The 5,466-nt window shown below is 30.7% G+C and overlaps 1 long non-coding RNA gene across 2 annotated transcripts; it reads right to left on the bottom strand.

Moving 5' to 3' along the window:
* Positions 1–1,017: 1,017 nt before the first annotated feature.
* LOC145813575 (uncharacterized) lies at positions 1,018–4,316 on the bottom strand. 2 transcript variants are annotated; one of them, XR_014356733.1, is made up of 5 exons: positions 4,093–4,316; positions 3,325–3,463; positions 2,956–3,070; positions 2,508–2,711; positions 1,018–2,268 (listed from the first exon to the last, which is right to left on the bottom strand). It is a non-coding gene; the product is annotated as an uncharacterized LOC145813575 (long non-coding RNA). The 2 variants fall into 2 exon arrangements; XR_014356732.1 differs by lacking the exon at positions 2,956–3,070.
* Between the last annotated feature and the right edge of the window lie 1,150 nt (positions 4,317–5,466).

Here is a 5,466-nt window from a genome sequence, read left to right as displayed (position 1 = left end):
TTGTAATTAATACGTATTATATTAAAATTTATTATGAATTCTGTAATTTTTTTGACAAAAATATTGAAAAAATATAAAGAAATACTATTCTTTTTAAAAAATTGTAACAATTTTACTTGTATCATAAGTTTTATAAAACTCAAATAAAGTAACAACAAAATAACTTAAAACTCCGGTGATGCAGCTCACAGAGAAGCACTGAAATACTCCCACTGTCGGCAAACAAATAATTATTCTATTGTTTATACCCATTGATATATATAATACTACCAAATAAATAATTATCATGTTGTTTAAAATTTCAATTTAGTAGTTTGTCCAACAAACAATAAAAGCTAAATAAATTAAGATTTTAAAAATAAAAATAATAATAAATACAATAATTTGATTTCTCAAAAGTCGTGAAATTTTCTGACCTCTTCCTAATTGGTGGTGGGTCACCCAAAGATCTTTCTTTTTATTTTTCTTTTTTTTTTAATTTTTTTTATTTATTTTAGACTTCACTCTCTATTGGCTTGCTTTTTCCATTCAGCCAATCACATTCCATCCGCATGGTTTTCGTTTTGATGAACTAATTTCCAGAGTCTTTAAAGCTTACAACAACTTGAAAGTGCTCAAAAAGTTCAACTTCTATCAATATATTCTAACACCTTCAAATTTTAACACCTTCAAACTACCGATTTATCTAATAATAGATTCTAACACCTTCAGATTTTAACACCTTCAAACAACTGATTCATCTGGTAATAGATTCTAACCAGGCAAGTCCCCAGGGTTGGTTTGGAGGTTTAAAAATGTATATCCGTGTCTGAATTAATTATAAGATTAAAATATAATTAAATTTAAAAGTATTGATTTCAAATGTAATTTATCAAATTTATTGATTTTGAAATGAATTTTGTAAAAATAACCAAACATAAATACACCCCAATAAAATTAAAATAAAAATTAAAAAATATAATTTATTATAAGAATTTGAAGTCAAAATTCTATTAATAAAAAAACTCTTCTTTTCACTTTTTGAACAAATCACCACTCCCATTATTTCTTCTCTTTCTCAAAATTCACTTTTGTGATCATTTTTTTAAGGTAACCCAATTTAAACCTAATTTAAATTTTGAGTTCAAATTTATCTACACACACAAAAAAAAGCATTTTCTATATAAACATGACTCATAAACTCAATTTATACTTAATTTTCATACAAATTTAAATTCACCATTTTTTTAACAGATCTCAATTTAAACTCCAGATTTTAACACCTTCAGATTCTAACACCTTCAAACTACTGATTTTTCTGGTAATAGATTCTAACACCTTCAGATTTTAACACTTTCAAACTACTGATTTATCTGGCTTCTCACAAATATATGTTAAGTATCTGAAAAACCAAAACTACTCGACATTTTTTTATTTTTTAATAAAAATAAATAAATTGTTAATATAAACACAATTATTTAAACAATAACAATCATGTAGCATTATTCTTTAAACAATTCTGTGCAATTATTTAACTAAAGCTACTTTTTCTTTTCTTTTTCTACTTCTTTTTGCTTTTGTTCTTTTTTGAGCAGATAGCTCTGTCCCTCTTTTTCCTCTACGTCTCTCTCTTCCTATTTGAATTCCATTGCTGTTCAAGGTTGAGCTTCGAATGGGAGTCATAACCCAGTTAATAAACATTACAACACATTAAAAATCACAAACCCAAACCCAAATCTTAGAAACACAAATTCAAACACAATAAAACCTTTGAGAAATCAAAACACATTTCAAAATGAAACCCATTCGAAGTAGATCAAAGAGAAATTTAAAATTCATAGTAACTTAAAAACAAACTATAAAATCATTATTATTAAAATTTATAAATTTTAACACTAATTTGTAATTTTTTTTCCCACATTTACCCTGTGCAGTTGTTTCCCCTAAGTATGATGATCAAAATGGAGCTCTTAAATAAGGTTGTTAACTTAATTTATATATATAGTGAATTTAATCATTTATTTAATAGTGAATTTATATATATAGTGAATAAATAGCAAAATTTTCAAACCAATGATGGGAAATGTATTTAAGGCATGCAAGCAGGATCATAACACCAATTGCTTAGAAACGTCCTTACAAGTAATCAACAGAAGAATGCTGATATGGTTGAGTAGAAAGGTAGGGCCCGTAGGGGGCATGTGCCTTCCTTATTGTGTTTGGGTTTGCTTCAGATAATCCAATGAACTTTATTTTACCCTCTTCCACCAACTTCTTAAGTTCCCCCATCTGCCATTCAAGAAGAAAATTTCATTCAAACATCACATACACAAAAAATTACAAATAATACTAATAAAAAAATTATTCAAACTCCAATAATACCTCCCTGTTTTTTTAAAAGAAGAATAAACCAGTAAACTTTAGGTACGGTTTCCTCTATAGGTAAACCAGTAAACTTTAAAAGAAAAATAAACCAATAAACCAGTAAACCAGTAAACTTTATCGGAAAGAAGAACCAAGACACATACGGTTTCCTCTATAGGTACTGATGTGTCAATCCGGTGTACATAGTAGAGATCAATGTAGTCCACACCAAGGCACCTCAGGCTCGCCTCGCAACAGGAGCGAACATATTCAGGGGTGCTTTTCACCACAATTTGGGTAGGTTCAATTTTGGCAATACCAAATTTTGTGGCTAATTCGATCTTTCCTTGAGGTAGCTGCTTTAGTGCCTGCACAATTCAGGATCTACTAAATGAAAAAGCACTCCCAACAACAAAAAAAAGATGTATTTTAGGAAATAGCTAACCAAAAAATAAAATTAGGCTGAAGTAGAAGTTTAGGGAGCAGTTGCATATTTAGTTAAAATCATGAATCAAAAATCACATTTGTCAACATATGGCACATGCAAATGACCAACATTCAATGAATCATATACTTAAAAGTGAAACTTTGTACTTCACAATCCACACTTACAAACAAATTCTATTTACATTTCAAAGTACCATCCCTCCCACCACAATCCCTTCAACAGTCGACCAAGCTTATAAACAATAAGAAGTCAAAATCCAGGTGTAGAACTATTTTAGACCTGGCAAAAAAGAGATTAATGCAAGTTAAAAATGGTAGAAAAGCTGGTGGAGGAAGGCAGGGTCACACATGAATAATGAATTAAGCAACACCCTTGCTTCAGGAAGAAGAAAACATAACTCAAACTATCACACAAAAAGCCACGGTCAAACATGAATAATGAATTTGAAAAAGCAGTTCAGTTTATCATTTATTAATTCACAGGAAGAGACATTGTATCTGAATCTGGTAAAAATAATAAAAAGAAGTGACAACCTGTTCCAGCGAGCTTCCTTTTGTTTTTGATGCCTCATTTACTTCAAGTGACAATGCTAGTTCCAAGGCCTTAGAAGCACAGTGTTGTAACAGCAGTTACTCTATGAATTCCCTTGGCAATTCCCTCGGCAATTCCCTCCTCAGACAACAGAGCAAACACAGTAGATTAATCCCATTATTTACACCTTATAAGCATAAATGGATTTCCACCTTATAATTAAACACCTTAGTCCACCTCATATATTAAATGGATTTCCACACTAAAACACCTTAGTCCCTCTCATTATTTACACTTTATAAGCATAAACCAAGATTAATGGATTTCAATGGATTTCCAAAAATGGATTTCAATGGATTTCCCTCTCTGTATCAATGGATTTCCAAAAATAGTGTAATCGTATATACTCAATGCAATCAAAACACAATAATTTACCTAACATTACTAAAAAACACCTCTTCGTAATTTTTGATTTCAAAATCAAAAATTAACATGTTCACAGCCTGAATGTTAGGATTACAAACCCAGAATAAACAATGGAAATAGCTCTAAAAGAAAACCCTAAAATAACCTGTTCACCTGACAGAGAGGATTACAAACCCAAAATAAACAATGGAAAATAGCCCTAAATAACAGAAAATAGCCCTAAAACAAAACCATAAAATAACCTGTTCACAGCCCGACAGAGAAGATTGGAGAGACAGAATAAGTTTTCGAGGACTGGAGAGGCAAACACAAACAGAGAGAGAATGGAGAGGTAAAAATCTTACCTTGCGAGCAGCGTCGGGACAGATACAGCCGAGTTCGAGAGGCAGAAGACTGGAGAGCAGCGGCAGAGGGAGGGTAGGAAAGAAGAAGAACAGAGAGAGAGATAGAGATAAAGAGGGAATGAGAGGAGAGTGGGTGAGAACAGAGAGAGAGAGAGAGAGAGATAAAGAGGAAATAGGGAGGAGACGTGGATAGGTGGAAGGGTGAGGGAGAGAAATATTTGGGCGGGAAATACATTGATCTGAGTCATTGATATATACCCAGGTTGATATGGACCATTGGATCAAAATGTATCTCTAACATAAATTAGACATTTTCAAAAACCCTTTTCCCTTATTATATAGATGTTGAAGATTCATATGATGTCTAAATTTATAAAGTCTATTAGGTATTCAATATATTTAAAAATAATAATTAATTGTTCAAATTCATTTAATTTGTGGACTATAAAATTCATTAATTTAATCTCCATTACACACAGTAAAATCTGACTTCTAATTCTAGAATCACATACTTTTCCATAGAATATGAATAAAAATAAGTGAACAAAAATGAGAAAATAAACAAATAGAGAAAAATAAATAAAAATAGGAAAATAAAATAAAAAGAAAAAGAAAAAAAGAAAAAGAAAGAGGAAGGTGGGATCATGTGATCATAAAAGGATGTGTGAGAAAAGAAAAAAGTAAGAGAGAGAAACGAGAAAAAAGAAAATGTACATGTAAGATATTTTTTGGAAAATATATCTCAGCTGTTGTTTTATAATTTGAATAGATCTGAGCCGTCCAAATGTCCTAGTAAGACAAATATGTGTAGGACAAATTCAAAAACTATCATACTTTATTATATAGATGTTGAAAATTTATATGAGGTCTAAATTTACGAAATCTATCAGATATTCAATATATTTAAAAATAATAATTAATTGTTCAAATTCATTTAATTTGTGGACTAAAAAATTCATTAATATAATCTTCAGTACGCATAGTAAAATCTGACTCCTAATTCTGGGATTGCAAACTTTTCCATATGTGAATAAAAATAAGTAATCAAAAAGGAGAAAAAAATAAAAACAAATAGAGAGAAAAATAAAAATGGGAGAAAATAAAAAACTAAAAAGAAAAGAAAGAGAAATGTGAGATCATGAGATCATAGAAGGATATGTGAGAAATTGAAGTAAGAGAGAAGTGGGAAAATAAAAAATGTATCAACAATGATTCATCCCCCATTTTCCCCCCACCCCCTTTGACCCCCCCTCTCTCTCATTGGTTACCTTTTCTTTTTCTTTTTCTTTTTCTTTTTTTTCCTACTCCTCTAATCATCACCCGCCACGTGGCAAAGGGGGGTGAGAGGGTGACCCCCAAAAGGGGGGGTCCCAA

This window comes from Camellia sinensis, chromosome 15 (assembly GCF_055761805.1).
Source record: "Camellia sinensis isolate YWXY chromosome 15, ASM5576180v1, whole genome shotgun sequence".
In the NCBI taxonomy this organism is placed as follows: Eukaryota; Viridiplantae; Streptophyta; class Magnoliopsida; order Ericales; family Theaceae; genus Camellia; species Camellia sinensis.
This window is presented reverse-complemented; position numbering and strand designations above follow the sequence as displayed.